This window comes from Papio anubis, chromosome X (genome assembly GCF_008728515.1).
Source record: "Papio anubis isolate 15944 chromosome X, Panubis1.0, whole genome shotgun sequence".
NCBI lineage: Eukaryota > Metazoa > Chordata > Mammalia > Primates > Cercopithecidae > Papio > Papio anubis.
Genome location: NC_044996.1, coordinates 127,375,536 through 127,395,866, shown reverse-complemented (window position 1 = coordinate 127,395,866; position 20,331 = coordinate 127,375,536). Strand labels below are relative to the sequence as shown.

Genomic DNA, 20,331 nt, shown 5'->3' with positions numbered 1-20,331 from the left:
ATAGATGGCCAAGATACCCAGATGTGAGGGATACTGTCTCTGTAGAAGGCTCTTATTTGATTAGACACTGCTTTCATTTTATAACAATTCATATTTCCAAGGGCATCTCCTTCTTTGCTTCATTTTACATCTCAACTTCTATTTCCTTCCACAAAATCCAAGGCTCTATATCTTCCAGTTAATGCTACAGTGCACCAGAATGCACGATTTTGTGCAGTCTAATTTCCTTTAGGTCATGTTCACATTCAGTTATTTTATGCACATTGAGAGTAACTCAATATGTATAATCTTTCCTTTGAATTTTTAAGCTGAGAGTTCAGTCTGCTCTAAGATAAATTAGACATTATTCCTAAGCCTTAGTGTGCTCTAGTGAACTACTCTAAGGCCTTGAGATTTCAAACAAATGTCTTTCTTTTTCTCCTTTCAGAAAACTAAGCTGGGTCTCAAAGTATGTCCCTTGCTATTGTGATTTCTTATTATTTCCTTTCATCCCTAGAAGAAATCTCTCAGTTCAGCATGATCCAGTGCCTCAGTCACAATTGGCTGAGTGATGTTTGCTTAAATAACAGCCCTTCCCAGATGGCTGATGGTAGCTTCAGGTCAAAACATAATGAAACTAAAGAGTGATCAGTGTTCAGAAATCACTGGAGTGTTGCTGGGTATGTAAGCATAATGAAATTCTATCAGATCCTCTGATTAATGGCAAATCTGAGAAGGAGAAGTTGGAAAAGGCAAATTTTTTGTTTGCTTGCTTTGGGAGCCAGAGGAAACAGTAGCTTCTGGCTGTTAAGGGCTGAAGTGTTTCAGAAAAGTAAAAAGGGGGCTGTGTGTGTGTGTATGTAAATAATTATATGTCCTGCACAACGATCATAGTAAATCTCCCATTTCCAAAAACGATTCCAGGGAAGAATATCAAAGGTAATAGAACTTACCACCTATTATCAAACCTATGGTAGGTTTCATTGTCTGGGAGGTTATAAGTGTCTTCAAGAACTTGGCAAGAAATTAAGCTTGAAGGTAAAATAGTACTTTCTTTCTAAATTTTATCCTGGTGTATTTTTATCAAGACATTCAAATTATGAAATATCGAAAGTCCATTTACAATCTCTATTTTCACCCCATATGAAAATATTTTATACTATCCCATTAAGTATATTTATACTTGGTATATACTAGGGCCAACTATAAGGAGTCCTACCAAAGAAAAAACACATTTATTCAGTTCTAAAATTAACATTTAAAAATAGGTAAGCCATGCAATAATGATTCTCTATCTGTATATATTGTTCTACACTTTTCAAGGCATTTTCAAGTTTATGATCTCCTTTAAGCTTCATAATAACTCTATGGAGAGGGAAGGGCAGATACCATTTGGATCATTTTACAGTTGAGGAAACCAGAAGTCAGACAGTATGGTGGAGGCTGGTCAGTTGTTTACCACACCGTGTCCCTTTTCCTTTTGGGCAAAAATCAAGACTACATTTCCCAGTATCCCTTGCAGTTAGATTTGAACATGTGATGGGTCCTGTCCATTGGAATATGGGTAGAAGTGATATATACCACTTCATGGCCTGACCCATAAAACCCTCCAGTATATAAGTCTCCCATTACCCTTCCTCAGTGACTACCTGAATGAAGATGATTCTAAGGACTGCAAGGATAGCAAAGCTGCATGATAAAAGAAGGCTGAGTCACAACTAAGAGGAGAATTGCCCAGGAAAGCCACCCTGTCAGAAATATGTACTGGATTGTTGCATGAGTGGGAAATAAGCTTACGTTGTTTTAAGTGATTGGAATATTGGGGTTATTACTGCACCAGTTATCATACGTTAATACAGAGAAGTTAAACTATTTACCCAGTATTATACAGCTACTTAGTTTAAAAGAAAAAAAAAAGCCAGGATTAGAACTCTGTTTTTCTAGTGCATAGTTTAATATCCATTTGTTTACTAGCAAAAACCATATGTAATGCACTGTGCTGTACACTACTGCGAATCCAGTAACTGCAAGATTTGGAAGGATGATAGACAAGTCTTTGCATATCTCAACTCTCTGATGATCTCCTCCTTCTGCTTTCTCCGTGTGTTCTTCTAGTAGTTACTTCCTCAAGTATCCCAGCAACAAGCAAATACAATAACAGATACCAGGCTTTACTGATCTAAGAAGAGGACTTACATTTGAAAATTATCTCCCCTGAGTTCCCTTCCTTCCTGATAGTACAATCAAGAGTTAATAAAATATATGTTCTCTCCTACTGAGATGGGCTCAAATCAACTTCCTTTAGAAGGAACCTGATAAATGAAGCTGCCAGTACATGCAGAGAACAAGAAGTGACTGAAGTCTCGTTATATGTCACAGACAGATGCTGTCAAGAAGCCAGAGGCCAAAGGGCGAGAGCCAAGGCAAGCAGGGGTAGTGAATCTGCTAGGTGAGAGACACTAATGAGAGCAAGATTCCACCAGGCCAGAGACAGACAGCAGCAGTTATTCAGGACCCTGGAGAGCTCTTAGCGCACGCTTGCTAAGAATGTTTATTCTGAGAACCCCATCAGGTAGTTTGCCCTTTTTTCTGAACTCCCTGGTTCATAAAAGGGGCTTGTCCTCTCTATGAATGTCTTGGTTTCTATGAAACAGGAGATTCATTTTCATGCTTTCTGAGGAGTTCAGTGTCTATGTCCAGTAGATAGGTGGAGGCTGTCTTATCTAGCCTTACTGAGGGTCACACCTCAGAAAATCTAGAAAAGTACATAACCAGAGGTCATCATTCTCTTTGATTATGTATGTTCTAGGAGCTTTCTCCTTTCTAGGTTAGAGACTGGTGCTTAGGTGAATCTGGTTCCAAACACATTACCAAGGGAAACTTTATTACTATATTAACCATTTCATTAGCCCTTTGACCCTAACAGGAAGATTGCCAAAATTATAGATCTTTTTCTTTCTGAAAGTGTGCTCTCAAACAAGGTAACAGATATTCCATGAAAATGGATTCTATAGTAAAATAAGTTTTGGAAAACTTTGAACTAAATTGTTAAACATTTACAGTGATTTTATATATTTTTTCTTTCTCTACAAAGTACAATGTGATGAACATTTTCAGGCACATAAGTTTATTTTCCTCTTAGGATCCTGTTTCCTTTGTAGATATGTTCCTCCAAGTAGAATTACTGAATTAAAGAACTAGAACAATGCTATATCACTATACAGGCCAATCCAACTGGGTTTGTATAATTTCACTTCCGTCAGTAGCGTATGAAAACATTAATTTCAATTTCATTTGTACTTGATTAGTAACTTGACTTATATTCTTTGATGACTAGTACCTAGAAAATTAGGTAGTAGTTGTACTAGCACTACTTCTTTAAAGTACCTAGAACTGTGTTTGGCCCATAATAGATACTCAGTAAATATTTGTTTAAGGTTGAAATGAAAGGTTTAACACTTTCTCACGTATTTGTCTACTTAGCACAGTTCCTCATTTGGAATTGTCTGTCTTTTTCTTCTTTATTATCAGGGTAGTAATGTTCTTCTTTTTAATTTGGTTAAGACATTAAGCCTCTGTTTCTCATATTTGTTTAAAATATTTCCCCTCTGTTGTTTAAATTTTAGTTTTTATGTAATCAGATTTTTCAGTCATAATAATTGTGATGTTTTATCACTTTAAAGATTATGAAACTTATAGCAAACTCTAGAGACCTCATAAAATTCACTGTTTTTCCTTTTGAATTAATTTCTTATATACAATTTATTCATCTGGTATTGTAGTGTGAGATGTGGGTCTACATAGATGTTTCTCTAAATTAGTAACAGGTATCTCAATGCAATTTATAATCTAATCTTTTCCCCAGTGTTTTTTACTTTTACCACTGGCTCTTGGTAATATGTGTGGATTAAAACAAAAGGGAACAAGTTTCAAATATCATGAAAAGAAATAATATGAGATAAGATGGAATTATCTAACACTCTCCTGTGTGGTTTGTACCATCCTGCTCTGAAAAGGTTTATAATATTGTTGTCAAAGGTCAAACTTTTGACTACATCATTTATCTGTTTGAATATAGCAATCTAGTGCCCTTAAAATGTTTTAAAGTAGATATTGAAATGTCACTTTCACAATTCAAATAGGCAGTAAAAATACAGTTTCTCTACTTCATAACATGATATATTATTCTTCACAAACCCCAATAGCATTTATTTCTAAGCCCATGTGTCTTCTCTAGGCTACAGCTTGGATCTTGGGGAAATGGGATTCATATGAAATGGTGGGCTTGAATTTTCTGGTGCTGTGTCCCATGCTGGTCTTGAGGTCAGTGACTGCGGCTGGTGAACTTGTGATTTGTTTTTGTTTGTTGGCTCAATATACTAGAAGACTATTGGCCCTCTCCCTCTGGCAACTTCAATCTAATCTCTAGAAATCCCTCTGAGTCTCTTTTACAACTTCCTCCTCAACCCCTGGGAGCAGAGTTTACCCTCACCCTCTGCTCCAGATAACTGTGCCCTGTCACAGGCAGCCTCATGGGCAGCTTCCTGGCTCCAACATATGGTCCGCATCGCTCGAGAACTAAGGTTGACTCAAGAGTGCTAACCAGGCCCCCACTGCAGAGGACACTATTGGTGCTCCACAGTGATCTCCTTTACCAGTCAATCACCCATTCCTCAAGCTGTTGCACGTTGCTTGCTAAGAGGTTACCTTTCTTTGCAGAATATCTCCCAGCTGAATGAGAACCACTGCTGCCCAAGAAGCTATACCTACCTCTGCCTTTGGGGCACAACCCATAGCCAATGACTAAACATCACAGAGATATAAAATTCTGGCGTCCTTGCTTCAAGGGGAAACAACTCTGTGGTGCAGTTTATGCTACAGAACTCCTTGTGGAATCAGGCTGAAACTAAGAACACATCCTTACTTAGCACCTTCCCCTGCTCTGTTCCTCTTATCTCCCTCCCTTTCTTCTGAAAGCATTCATCCAATAAACAGCATCCAAGGAATCCCTATCTCCAGCTATGCTTCCGGTGAGCATGACCTAAGCTGCTCCCTATGTCTGATGATGCCTCTCTTTGCTAGGCTGAGTCATCCTCTTGTCTCAGTACTGTTTATTCTAATGACTGACATTTCTCCTCTGTTCTACAGTGCAAGGTATGTCAAATATTAACCTTATATGTAGATAAATTTCTGGATTCTCCATTCTATTCTATTAGTCTATATTTTTTATCCTTGAAAAATAATATACTGCCTTCATTACTACAGATTTATAACAGTTTTGTTATCCAGTGGATCAAGTCTTCCTGCTTTGTGCGGTTTTTTTCTTCCTCAAAAGGGCAATGGCTATCCTTGGCCTTTTGTATTTGCATATAAATTTTACAATCAATTTTTCAAGTTCCACCAAAGACATTTATTGGAATTGCATTGAATTTAGAAAGAAATTTAGGAAGACTTGGCATCTTTTTTGCTCAGAGTACTATGGTATATCTCCCCTTGGTGGCATTTCTTCAATGTTTCAAAATAAGGTTTCATCATTTTATTGTATAACGATCTTGCACATTCTTTATTAGACTTATTTCTATATGTTTTATGTTAATTTCATTTTCTGTTTGCTCGTGGTATGGAGAAATATATTGGATTTGGGGATATTGAGGTTTTGTATCCAGAGACTGTGCTAAATTTTCTTTGCAATTTCAGTAGTTTATCAACTAAGTCATTTGGATTTTCTATGAATACAATCATATCATCTATAAATAATGCAGAAAGTTTCCTGTTTCTTTCCAATTCTTATGGCTTTATTTCTTTTTCCTTGTCTTATGTACTGGTCAGAACATTGTTCACAATGTTGAACAGCAGTGATCATCAGGGTCATCCTTGTTTTGTTTCTGATCTCCAAGATAAATTTTTAAATATTTTGTAATTTAATATGATGTTTGCAGTAAGTCTTTTGGAGATTAAAGATGTTCTTTTCTACTCTTACTTCCCTAAGAGGTTTTTAAAATCATAAATGGTTGTTTAATACTATCAGATAAATTCTCTACATCTATTAAAACAATCATGTAATTTTTTTTTTTTTTTTTTGAGACAGAGTCTCACTCTGTCACCCAGGCTGGAGTGCAGTGGCACGATATCAGCTCACTGCAACCTCTGCCTCCTGGGTTCAAGCAATTCTCCTGCCTCAGCCTCCCAAGTAGATGGGATTACAGGCAGGCATCACCACGCCCGCCTAATATTTGTATTTTTAGTAGGGACAGGGTTTCACCATGTTGGCCAGGCTGGTCTCGAACTCCTGACCTCAAGTGATCCGCCTACCTTGGCCTCCCAAAGTGCTGGAATTACAGGCATGAGCCACCGCGCCCAGACCACCATGTAATTGTTTTCTGACTCTCCTATGTGATGAATTACACTGTTTGATTTTCTAATTTTAAGTCACCTTTGCATTCCTGGGTCAGACTTAATTTGGTCACAATGTATCATGTTCTGTGAACTTTTCTATACCTGCCTTTTGGTACACTGTGTGCACATTTCTTTTGGCTACTATATATGGGAGTGAAATTGCTAGATCATTGGGTATAGAAGTTGGTTTTAAAGAAAAGACTATGAGTTTAGCTTCAGGTATATTGAGTCAAGACTTCAGGGGGACATCTAGAAAGAATATTCAGCAGGCAATTAAAAATGTGGGCCTGGAGTTTGTGTAGAAGCCAGAAACACGGACTTGAGAGTCATCAACATAAAGCTTATATCTGAAGCCATCAGAATGGAATGTTCTTTGTTGGGGAGGATCAGGGAAGAGAGAAGAAGACTCCAAATTAACACCTGGAAAACACCTATAGCTAAGAGGCGGGAAGACAGAGAGCCACTAGAGAAAGGCTGGGAGAAAGATGGAGAGAATATCGAGCTTCCCACATTGTGAAGAAAACAACGGTAAGAAGGTGCTTAGATTTGGTGACCAGGAGGCCATTACACTATTTTCTCCCTTGCTGCAGCTGCTGCTACAGTTACTGCAGGGTGCTTGTTTTGTCGTTTTTTGTTTGTTGGTTTGGTGTGTGTGTGTGTGTGTGTGTGTGTGTGTGTGTGTGTGTGTTTTGTTTTGTTTTTTGCTTGTTAATCTTTATAAAGTTCTTTGGTTACTTTTGGAGTTATTCCAAGTTGTAGGACTGTTATCAACCCTGGCAGCTGCTTAAGAACATTCTCTTCCACCCCACAGAAACACTCAGGACAGAGTACTTAATGAGCACTTACTAATTATAGGCCCATCAGTCAAAATTATGACCTTTAAAAGAGCAGGCTTTCAAAAGTCAGCTGAAGGTGCATATGCCACGGGACAAAGCAGTCACACAAACGGATAGGGAAAAAAAGAGGTTCCCTTTAAAAGCTATTAACTTCACGGAATTGGGTAACTTGGGTTTTATGAGATGATATACTGAACCTTCCTTCATGCTTACTCTTGCAACTCCTGTCAACACTTCTTTAGGCTCCTTTTCAAAGGTTGCTGGTGACAGATCATGAGAAAACAAAGGGGGAAATGAAGAAGGTCAGCTGAGTTTTGTGGATAGAAACATTAAAGTTTGGGAAGATTTCACTAGCTTGCCTCTACTCTCTGTGAGCAGGGATTAAGGCAACATATATATGATGTGTCATTAAGTGCACAGACACAACCCTTGATGTGGTTTGGCTGTGTCCCCACCCAATTCTCATCTTGAATTATAGCTCCCATAATTCCCACATTTTGTAGGAGAGACCTGGTGGGAGATAATTGAATCATGGGGGCAGTTTCCCCCATACTGTTCTCACGGTAGTGAATACGTCTCACAAGATCTGATGGTTTTATAAGGGGAAACCCCTTTCACTTGGTTTTCAATTTTCTCTTGTCTGCCACCATGTAAGACGTGCCTTTCACCTTCTGCCATGATTGTGAGGCCTCCCTAGCCATGTGGAACTGTGAGTCCATTAAACCTCTTTTTCTTTGTAAATTACCCAGTCTCGGGTATGTCTTTATCAGCAGGGTGAAAACAGACTAATACAACCCTCAAATATGTAGTGAACGTTATTCCACAAGATAAATATTTATCATGCATTTACTATATTCCTAGCAAAAGAAAGACAATTAGCCTTGCAGAAAACATCTTATCAGCAATATAAATGGTCAAAAGGCAAAAGAAAATGAGAACATGAGATGGATGATAAATAAAGAAATAAAATTGATAACTTCAAAACTAGAAGAAGAAAACAAAAACGAAATACACAAACAGGAACAACAACAACAACAAAGCAAAAATTAAACCTAAATATATCAGTAACCTGTGTTTCAGTCACTATCTTTAAAAGATAAATAAATTTGTTTATATTGGGTGGATGAAAAACAAAAGCCAAGCATAGCCTATTTATAAAAAGCCACACCTAAAACATAATGACATATATAAGCTAAAATAAAAGATGTACTAGACAAATAATAACAAAAATATACTTAGCAAAATTGAGAGAAGGAAAAATGGAATTTAGAGGAAAAACTTAGTAGGAATAAAGAAAGACCTCACTTGATGACAAAAAGAGCAATACACCAAGAAGATATAACAATTTTGAACCTGTAGGCACTTCATAATGTGGTTTCAAATTGGCATGGTGGTTCATGCCTGTAATCCCAGTACTTTGGAAGGCTAAGAGAGAAGGATCACTTGAGTTCAGGAGTTCAACACCAGCCTGGGCAACATGGCAAAACTCCGTCTCTACAAAAAATACAAAAAATTAGTCAGGAATGATGGCAGTCCCAGTCTGTAGTCCCAGCTACTCAGGAGGTTGAGGTGAGAGGATCAATTGATCCCAGGAGGTCAAGACTGCAGTGAGCTGTGATCATGTCACTGCACTCCAGCCTGGGCAACACAGCAAGATCCTGTCTCAAATAATAATAATAATAATTTGGTTTCAAAATATGTAAAGCAAAATTTTTATAACAGATATACCATCATAGAAGAAAATTTTACTTAACTTTTCTCAAAAAGTTATTGATAAGGTGGCAAAAAAGTATATATATATAGCAAAGATTTAATCTTCACTAAAAACATAGCTTGATCTAATATTTATATACAGAATATTGCACTCAACAAATAAAGAATGCACATTCATTTTGAGATCATATGGAACATTTATAAAAATTGACCACATACTAAGTAGGCTATAAAGAGAATCCCTCCAAGTCCAAAGTTGGGGAACTGTGGGCCAGTTACTGAACTTGCATTAATAGTGGAGAGAAATCTACTAATACTGTTGGCTTTCTTTAGTTCAGAGACTGGGAAAGTCCCAGCCCCCATGTAGCCAAGTCAGAAGCAGCTGGCCAGCTGGTCTAAACTAAAATTATGTCAGATTCCAAGAAAGTTTTCTGATGAATCAGAAAACATGACTTAAACTAAATCATTGGAAGCTCTACATTTGGGGTTCAGAAGCAAAACCACTTAAAAGATATTAAAATAAGAAATGAGTGTGATTGTATTATTTTCTAGTTTGCTGCTTTTCCTGAATTCATTTTTCTATCCAATGGCAAACTGCAAAATCATTTCAACTGCCACCTTCCATTTCTGTTGTACCTTCACACGTATTAATTCACTTGATCCTCACAATAAGCCTGTCAAGTAAAGAAAGTAATATTATTCTTATTCATTAAGCCAAAGTAGATGAAACCCACTTCTTGTCCATCACCAGAAAAAAAAAAAATCCTTTGATGATGGAAAACTCAGATTGTGTTTAAAAATATCTGCATGTTATTCTGGATAGCCAATAGCATCTTTATAACATTTACCCCATCACCAACCTATCAGCATAAAGTTCATTTTGTCAGCAGGGCAGCAGGATGAAAGTTATGGGAAATTATCAGTCCGCTAACAGTTTTCAAGCCAAGAACTGATTGTCTTTGGGCTATAAAAGCTTTGCCTCCTTCGCTCAGAGGAATACTAGCATTTTTTTAATTGATATATATTTGAACATATTTAAGTGGTATATGTGATATTTTATTACATGCACTGAACATGTAATGATCTAGTCAGGGTGTTTGGGGTATCCATCACCTCGAACGTTTATCATTGCTTTGTGTTGGGAACATTTCAAGTCCTCGCTTCTAGCTATTTTGAAATACAAAATACGTTGTTGATAACATGGTCACCCTACTCTGCTATCAAACATTATAACTTATTCCTTCTATCTAACTGCATGCTTGTACCCATTAACCAACCTCTCTTCATCTCTTTGCCCAACAGACATCCTTTCCAGTCTCCGGTAACCACTATTCTACTCTCTACCTCCATGAGAGCAACTTTTCTAACTCCCACATATGAATGAGAACATGCCATATTTGTCTTTCTCTGCCTGGCTTATTTCACTTAACATAACGTTTCCTAGTTCCATCCATGTTGAGGCATTTTTTTAAAACAGGGTCTCCCTCTGTCACCCAGGCTGGAGTGCAGTGGCGTGATCATGGCTCACTGCAGCCTCAACCGCCTAGACCCAAGCAATCCTCCCACCTCAGCCTCCCCAGTAGCAAGGACTACAGGTGTGTGCCACCACACCCAGCTAATTTTTGTATTTTTTTGTAGGGATGGGTGTCTCACCATGTTGCCCAAGCTGATCTCAAACTCCTGGGCTCAGGCAATCCCCCCATCTCAGCCTCCTAAAGTGCTGGGATTACAGGCATAAGCCACTGTGCCAGACCCAAGAGGCATGTTTTTTACACTGCCTCCTAGAGTTCTCCAGCAGGCTTAAGTTCCGGTATCACCCCGTGTTGACTTTTCCCTTGCCTGTCTTCTTTCCCCACTCTCCATCAATATTTCCTTCATCTCTCAATTAAATGAGTTGCATTCGAATCTTTGTCCTGGTGTTGGCTTCTGTGGGAACCCAAACTAAGTCATATTTCACTCAGAAAAAAACTATTGCAGCATGTCTTGTACAATTTCTACTTATTGCTTAATGTCAGAAATAACTGAGCCATTAACTCTTGTTTTTTTATCTCCTGAAATGTAGAAAATTATTGGTACATTTTAATCAATGAACATGTCATTTAGTGAGCACTCCTAGCATGCATAGCTGATGCTGATGGCCTTATTTACTGCAGAGGGAGAAAGGAAGGAAGTGCGCAATATTTAAGATGGGTATTCACAACTGGAATTAAGTGAGGACTTGGGGCCAGGGATGAGCTGACAATCCTTCATGTTGTGGGTGTCACAAATGACTTGCCTGTATGTGCTCTAAAAACCTGCACAGCTCAATGCTCCGAAGGCTTCTGGAGACTATAGTAGGGTTTTGCTTGGCCCTGATTCCAGGTGGGAATTGAGACACCCAACATCAGTGTCACTTTTAGGGAGACCTGGTCTTTCCTGGAGACCTTCTGTGAGAAGAGTGACCTTCCCTAGGCAAACCGCCCACTCTCTGTAAGATCCGACTGAAGTCTAGCTCCAGACTGCCCAACTCTATCACTTACACCACTTTTGGAGGAAATGATTAAGGAGCATTTCTTCTGCCCTTTATTCTTTTCAAGATGATTTGCAACCATTCATTGCTCATTCCTTACAAAGGAAATGCAGGGAATGCAGGGAAATGAGGAAATGCAGGGAAAAGCCAGGAGATTATAGATGGGTGACTCAGTTCAAATTACCCCTTCCAGCATCTTTGCACCCTTCCTTGGACAGAAAAAAGTCTTTAAAGATCATGCTGAATCTTCCTTTGAAGTGACAGGTAGGACAATGCAAAGTAGTTCAAAAGGATATTTTATTTTAAAAAAGAATTTAAGATCCTGCTTTATCACTCTGTAATTTAAATAACTTTATGGAGACTTTGGAGTTATATGTATGTTCCTCCTGCTTTGTATACATGTTTTAAAAGGCCAAATTCATTCTATGATAAATAAGGCTTTATTCCCCAGGAAATGTGACTTTTGAGTTCTTTGCAATGCATGGGCTCTGCTTCTGGAACCATTGTTTTTTTATCTCTGGTGAAATAATATCATCCCTTGTTTGAATAAATGAAACACATACTAAAAACTGTGGCAAGGAGAGAAGAAAGAAAACCAGACAGAAAAAAAGCACTTTAAATAACTGGAAGAGAACTTCCCTTGTTGGTTCTTGTCCTTGTTCCAGACAGCAGCTATTGTAAGCAAAAAGGGACAAGTGTCCCCATTCGGTTATGATGAGGATGCAGAGGTTCAGCAGGGTCAAATGCCAGTTATGCTTAGGGTCACCAACCTTTGCTTTTCCTTTTTTATTTTTTTCAAATTTTGCATTCCACATTTGGAAGTCACGTAGGCTGGAGATGGGAGAGGAATTATAGACCACTGATTTTCAAGGAGGAAATTCCTTTTGATGCCAAACAAATCTTATTTGACTTTTCAATATATAAAGCAGATTTAAAAGTGGTATTTTATTTGTCTGAATTTATTTTATAAATTCTAAGTCAGTTAAGAAGCACCTTGTATTTTTAGTAGAGATGGGTTTCACCATGTTGGCCAGGCTGGTCTCGAACTCTTGGAGACCAGCCTGGATGTTTGTCTCCTCCAAATCTCATGTTGAAAATTGATCACTGTTGCTGGAGGTGGAGCCTAATGAAGGTGTCTGCGTAGGGCCTAATGGAAGGTGTTTGGGGCCCATGAAAGAGGGTGTGGATCCCTCATGGATAGATTAATACTCTCCCATAGGGAGTGAGTTCTTGTTCTAATAGTTCCCACAAGAGCTGATTGTTGAAAAGAGCCTGGCACCACCCCTCTCTCTCTTCCTTCTTTTTTTGCCATGTGATCTCTGCACACTGACTCTTCTTCACCTTCCACCATGAGTGGAAGCTTCCTGAGGTCCTCACCAGAAGCAGATGCTGGTGCCATACTTTTTATACAGCCTGCAGAACCATGAGCCAAATAAACCTCTTTTTAAAATAAATTACCTAGCCTCAGGTATTCCTTTGTAGCAACACAAACAGACTAAGCACCCAAGCCTTACCCCAAAAAAAAAGAAAAGAAAAAAAAAAACAAGAAAGAAAAAGGATCTGGGCACAGTGTTTCACACTTATAATCCCAGCACTTTCGGAGGCTGAAATGGGCGGATCACTTGTAGCCAGGAGTTTGAGACCACTTAGCCAACATGGCCAAACCCCATCTCCACTAAAAATACAAAAATTAGCTGGGTATGGTGGTACACACCTATAATCCCAGCTACTCGGGAGGCTGAGGCAGGAGAATCTCTTGAACATGAGAGGCAGAGGTTGCAGTGAGCCAAGATAGCGCCACTGCACTCCAGTCTGGGCAACCGAGCAAGACTGAGTCAAAAAAAAAAAAAAAAGAAGAAGAAAAAGAAAGAAAAAGAAAAGAAAGAACACATGCATACATATAACTGTATGTGATACTGACCCAGTGAGATAAGACCTATTACAAGTTCCCTTATTTGGACACCATGATATTTAATTGAGTGGGCACATATGATTTGGGATGGTGTTTTACATGAGTACAAATCCACATGCTTGAATTACAAAAAAGAAAGACAAAGCTGTAACCTTTCAAAATAATGACACAATGTTAAGAACGGGACTCCAATAAACAAATTAACATACCATAAAGAAGTGTGTGGTGAATGCTGTGATGTGCCACCCAGATCCCCCACTCAGGCCTGACACACCCCCCAGTTGCTATCAGTGCTGCCACTTGACGGCTGTCTGGGAATTGCCCTCAGCCAAAGAGAGCTGCCTTACTCAAGGTCACACCTCCATTCCTGGGCAGTTCACATCCAATGACTAGTGAGTGAGGAGACATAATATAGTCCTGGTCCTCTTGCCTCAAAAAGACCAACTGGGGCCAAGCACGGTGGCTCACGCCTGTAATCCCAGCACTTTGGGAAGCAAGGCAGATGGATTGCTTGAGTCCAAGAGTTCCAGAACAGTCTGGCCAACAAGGCAAAACCCATCTCTATTAAAAATACAAAAATTAGCTGGGCATGGTGGTGAGCACCTGTCGTCCCAGCTACTTGAGAGGCTGAGGCAGGAGAATCACTTGAACCCGGGAGGCGTAAGTTGCAGTGAGCTGAGATTGCACCACTGCACTCAAGCCTGGGTGACAGAGCGATACTGTGTCTCAAAACAATATAAAAAACAACTGGGAAAAGCAATCCAAGTAGAGCTCCCATGAGTTCGACTGAGGCCTTTGTTGTAATTTTGGGGTTCACATCATCCCTGTGCTGAATCCTGCTACCTTGGTATCAACCCACCATCACACGTTGGAGTACCAACCTGTATACACAGAGACACACTTCAGGTCTATGACTTGGTTAATATCTCTTAATAATTGACAAGCTGTTGAGTGTGCCAATGTGAACACATCTGTTCTCAGGTCCACAGTTTGTAAATTGGATAACAACTTTTCTTCTTAAGCTGGTATTCTTAGGCAGATCAAAAGGGCATTTAAACAATAATTGTTCTTGGAATCCAGTAAGTGAATATGAGTACAGCATACTGCCTTGCTAGGCACCACAAAAATATTTAATATATCAATGTGATATATCTCCCTTAAACAGACTGGTTTAATCAGTTAAGTAAACCAACAATTAGGTTGAAAACACAAGTGCTCATTGAACAAAGTGATATCCACTAAGATGTAAAATTTATTTCAGGAACATCAAGAAAGTGACTTACTTGGAAACTGACTTAAGTAGTGCCATTAAAATTCTGAAATGTCAACATTCTTTGGGAATGGAGTATATTAGAGATGCAAATGTACAATTCCCTCCTGGGGCTGGGCTTGTACAGTCTTGTTCAAGTCAGAGTAAAAGGCTCTAATGATTTTTGAATGGCTCTCTCAGTTAAGCAGGACTCTTAGCTGGCCATTTAGGGATAAACAAAATATATTGGATCATAAATATGCATATATATGTTCCTCTTTCTCCCTTTCTCTCTCTCTCTCTCTCACACACACACACGCGCGCGCGCACACACACACACACACAAATACAAACACACACACACAACTCTTCCCGTTTTTGAGAGGGGAAAAGAAATCTACCCTTGCCTATATCTTGAAGGGTGACATTTTCTTTAAACAGACATGTGAAATAACTTTGGATTAAAAACAACAATCACCAGGGCAAAGTGGCTCATGCCTGTAATCCCAGCACTTTGGGAGGCCGAGGCAGAAGAATCACTTGAGCCCAGAGGTTCGAGACCCCAGCCTGGGCAACATGATGAAATCTCATCTTTACAAAAAATACAAAAATTAGCCAGGCATAGTGGTGCATGCCTGTAGTCCTAGCTACTCAAGAGGCTGAGGTGGGAGGGTCACTTGGGCATGCAGGGGTCGAGGCTTCAGTGACCTGTGATTGCACCATGCATTGCAGCCTGGGTAACAGAGTGAGAACCTGTCTCAAGAAAAAATCCTAAAGCTCAAGGTGATGTTATTGTGATAGGTAGAGGGGCCCTTGAGAGGTGATTAGGTCATGAGAGCAGAGCCCTTATTAATGAGAGTAGTGCCCTTATAAATAAAAAAGGCCCCAGAGACATCCCTTGCCCCTTCCACCATGAGGACACAACAAGAAGACGGCCATTTACGAACAGGTTCTCACCAGATACTAAATCTGCCAGCACCTTTACCTTGGGCTTCTGGTCTAAGGTACTTTGTTATAGCAGCTCAAGTGGACTGAGACAACTGGATTCACAGAAGACCTTTGGCTACAGCTTTATTTAGAGCTAAAATTCCATGGTTTAACTGAAGGAATTTTTCTCATAAGATATTCAGTTGAGATCTCAGTGCCAGCCCCAGCCCAACTGTGTAACGTCCCTTGCAGCACTCTTCTTCTAGATCAAGTGTTCCATTTTCTGTTGCCTTTACATGAATCAGAATTGGCCTATTTTAAATTACACATTCATTTGCATTATAAACAATACAAACAAGGATATGGTTTGGCTGTGTGCCCCCACTCAAATCTCATCTCGAATTATAATCCCCACGTGTCAAGGGAGGGACATGTAATCCCCACATGTCAAGGGAAGGAAGTGATTAGATTATGGGATGGTTTCCCCCATGCTGTTCTTGTGATAGTGAGTGACTTCTCACGAGATCTGATGGTTTTATAAATGGTAGTTTTTCCTTTGTTCATGCACACTTCTCTCTCCTGCTGCCATGTGAAGAAGGTCCTTGTTTCCCATTTGCTTTCCACCATGATTGTAAGTTTTCTGAGGCCTCTCTAGCCATGTGGAACTGTGAGTCAATTAAACCTCTTTCCTTTATAAATTACCCAGTCTCAGTTATTTCTTTACAGCAATGTGAAAATGGACAAATACAAACAATAATGCCTCCCACACCTATTTATTCCTTTGCACTCCCCAGAAGTAACGCCAACTAAGCATCCAGCAACTGTCCTCTAACTTGTGTGATGCATTTACAAATTACACATATATGCCCATGTGGTCTTTAATAAAGCAAATGGAATTGCATTTCATTTACTGTTCTGTGACTTGCTGTTTGAACTTAAGAAATATGTCTCTTGCAAGTTAGGACATGATTTTCAAATCATTTTATCTAGATTGATTGCATTTTTTTTTTTACCAGTACTTTGTTGAGATATAATTTATTTACAGTCTACTGCACATAACTGACTTTGAGGATTTTTTTGCATGTACTTACAGATGCTCTTTGATTTACAATGGGATTATGTCCCAATGAATCCATCATAGGTTGAAAAGAAAAGTTGAAAATGCAGCCTGAGAGTCTTTGGTCAAAGAGTCTCCAGTGCTTAAAGTCTGAAACCTTGTGGTTGCATATGACTTTCACACCATCATAAAGTTGGAAAATCATTCATCAAACCACATACGTCGGGACCATCTGTATTCCTGTGTGACAACCACCCAGATCAAGATGAAAACATTTCCGTTACCCCAGAAAAGCTCCCCCATATCCTTCCAGTCAATATCATCCCACAGATATTGAGATGGCGACTACACTGACTTCCAACACCATGCAGTAGTTTTTCCTGTTAAACATTACATTCGTGGACTCACATGCAGGTATTCTTCTGCGTCTGGATTCTTCTGTGCAACATAATATTCTGGAGCATCATCCATGTTTTTGCATGCATTGGTAGTTTGGGATTTTGTTGTTGTGGCTGCCTAGTGGTATTCCCACCAAAATTTGGGTTGTTTTCACTTTGGGGCTCTTGTGAGTAAGGTTATTGTGAATATTCTCACAGAAGTCGTTTTGTGGATATATGCACTTACTTATCTTGCGAATATGTTTACAATTGTTGAGTCATTGGTACTGCCCATTTAATTTTATTACAAACTACCAAATATTTTCGCACAGTGACTGATATGGTTTGAATCTGGGCCCCCACCAAAATCCCATGTTCAATTGTAATACCCACCGCTGGAGGTGGGGCATGGTGGGAGGTGACTGGATCATGGGGGTGATTTCTGATGGTGTAGCACCATCCCCCTAGTGCTGTCTTGTGCTAGAGTTCCCACAAGATCTGGCTGCTTAAAAGTGTGTGGCACCTCCCTCTTCTCTCCCTCTTCCTCCTGCTCAGGCCATGTAAGATGTGCCTGCTACCCCTTTGCCTTCGACCATGATTGAAAGTGTCCTGAGGCCTCCCCAGAAGCTACCATGCTTCCTGTACAGTTTGCGGAACCATGAGCCAATTAAACCTCTTTTCTTTATAAGTTAGTCTCAGGTATTTCTTCATAGCAGTATGAGAATGATTAATACAGTGGCTATGCCACCTTACACTCCTACCAACAGTGTATGGCATTCCGGTTGTCCCATGACAGCACTTTGTATTTTCAGTCTTCACAGTGTAAGCCATTCTGATGGATGGATACTGGCATCTCATTACAATTTTAATTTGCATTAATCTGATGACCGATTATGTTGAGCACTTTTTCATGTGCTTATTGGCCCTTTCTATATCTTCTTTTATCACATGCCCATTCAAGAATTTTGCCCATTTTTAAATTGTATTGTTCATCTTTTTATCATTGATTTATAGGATTTTAAAATATATAATATATCCAAGTTCTCTCTCAGACATATGTATTGTGAGTATTTTTAATCTATGTCTTGCCTTTCATGTTGATACTGGCCACATTCTTTTTAACGGATGCCTATTTTCCCATTGGAGTGGGAGTTTCTTCATCTACGCTACAAGTTCTCTATTAGTGGACATTTACATTCCCAGCGGGAGGAAAATGTGCTTTGATGGAAAACAGCATTGTTTAGAGCACATCCTTCTGGGTTCTCAAATTCTGCTTCTGCACCTTTCATTGTCTTTGAACCATTTTTGGATTCTGTAAATTGTGTATAATTGAAGCAATGCATCTATAGATGGAGATTCAATTGGCTGCCTGTCCTCGCTGTGGAAGAAGCCAATTTTGCCTTCATTTGCACATTCACTTTCATATTCCTGATGTCTACATGTGTCCATTCTTTCGATTGTCCTTTGAAATGGTTGTAACATCTTACCAGTTCCCTCATTAGTACTAGATTCAATAAAATCTCCAGCATATGTTCATTTTATATCTATATGAGAGACATGATTTTACTTTAAAAAAAAAAAACACATCGTTTCCAATTTTTTTCCTTTTACAAAGGATATTGCAGCCCTAATTACATATTTATCTTAGTACACATTTATCTCTCTTAGGACTCAGAAGTCCTCATGCTCTCTTCACACTTGAAATAAAACCAACTTTGAGGAACAGATTTGACAATGAAGGCATGAGGGATGAGTACAGACAGAACTTACATTTTCACAGGGGAAAAGGTCAAATTAGGCTAAAACCAAAGAAATAAAACTAATCATGAATCCTCAGGCATGCTAAGGCAGGGTAACTGAGGAATGTTTTTGTTTATTGGGCATCTACTATTCGGTGTTAGGCACCAAAGACACAGTCTCTGCCTTCCGGAAGCTCAGGCTAGTGGCGAAGACAAATAATTAAGCAAGTGAGTGATGTTAAGGCTGACGCTGTGTGTTCTAATGCCACAAAGTGGAAGGAAGGGAATTTATCCATCTCTGGTCCTCAGGTTTCTGAATGCTTCCAGAGTTCCTGGAAATGCTTTCATATGGAAACAGCCTTTTATATTTGAAAGATAAAAGAAATTAAATTTTGATCTTCATGTTTTTCAAATAAGAGCATACATCCTAATAACAAAGATACTCAGTTTTACTGCTAAGAAATATCTGAAATATTCATTAAACTGCTCACTGGTGGGTATGGGCACAATTGATTGTGAGTCCCTGTTTCTAATGGCACTGACTCCTGGGATAGTGAGAGGATCAAATGCATTAACATGTTATACTACATCAGGAGTTAGTTGGAGAAACAGAAGCCATGCTATGTACGCCAGGTAAAAAGGATTTTAGCATAGGAATTAGTGGTTTACAGGACTATTAAAAGAGGTAGGAAAGACAAGGTCAAAGAAGGTGTCATCGAAGATAAAGGCAGCAGACACTGGAGACCTCAGCTTAAAGCACCGAGGTAGAAGATTGTCAAAAAGATTATTGGGAAGCTGCTGAGGTTCTAAAGAAGCAATGGAAATCCCCTCCCTCCCCTAGTCCCACCCTTGTCTGCTGTGAAGTGTGTGATTCTCAAGAGTTCCTTAAGGAAGCTTCTGTAAATCTCACGCCTGCCCACATGTCTGGCCATGGACAATAATGGCTTCTCTCTCTCTTCTGCCTTCAAATTTCATGCAAGTTTCTCTCACTGACAAACTCTCAACTGGAACTGTACTAAGGCAAGAGTTCTGGGGAATGTGCTTCTCAGTGTCTCTTCTGGAAAGCACAGATTCTAGAAGGAGGGCAGTGGTGACACTGAGTTGAGGCGGGACAGTTCCGCCTACACAGAAAGCACAGTGCCTGGCCCTCAGCCAGATCTTAATAAGCCGTGACCACTATCATCATCACCATTCATGAAGCAGCAGGGATGCTGGGCCAGCACTTAACTTTTGCTTTGTTTGAAATTACTATTTTTCTTCCAGGATATCTGTCCACCATGCAGCCTCTTCATGCCCCCATTCCATTGTTCTATAGCTCAGCAAAGAATTGGCCGTCACAATCCTGGAAGGCAACTGCTGGATAATTCAGTGGTATTGAAAATATGTGAAGGGATTTATGGGTTAGTGATAACACCCTTCGCATGAAAGTGAGACTTTAGATCTAGTCCTGGCTTTGTTGCTAGCAGCTCTATGATTTGGGGCAAACTACTGAACTGTTCTTGTAACTATTTTATGGAAAAATCTAGAAGGCTGTGATACTGAGACGAGCACATCAGCTCTGGGGTTTCTTCTCCGCAATGCATACCCTCAATCTAATCAGGAGAAAACATCAGACAAACCCAAAGGGAGGGACATTC

The 20,331-nt window shown here is 39.4% G+C and overlaps 1 pseudogene; it reads right to left on the bottom strand.

The window, feature by feature from the left end:
* The window catches only part of LOC116271850, a 35,677-nt pseudogene extending 31,130 nt beyond the window's left edge, over positions 1–4,547 (bottom strand).
* Positions 4,548–20,331: the final 15,784 nt, after the last annotated feature.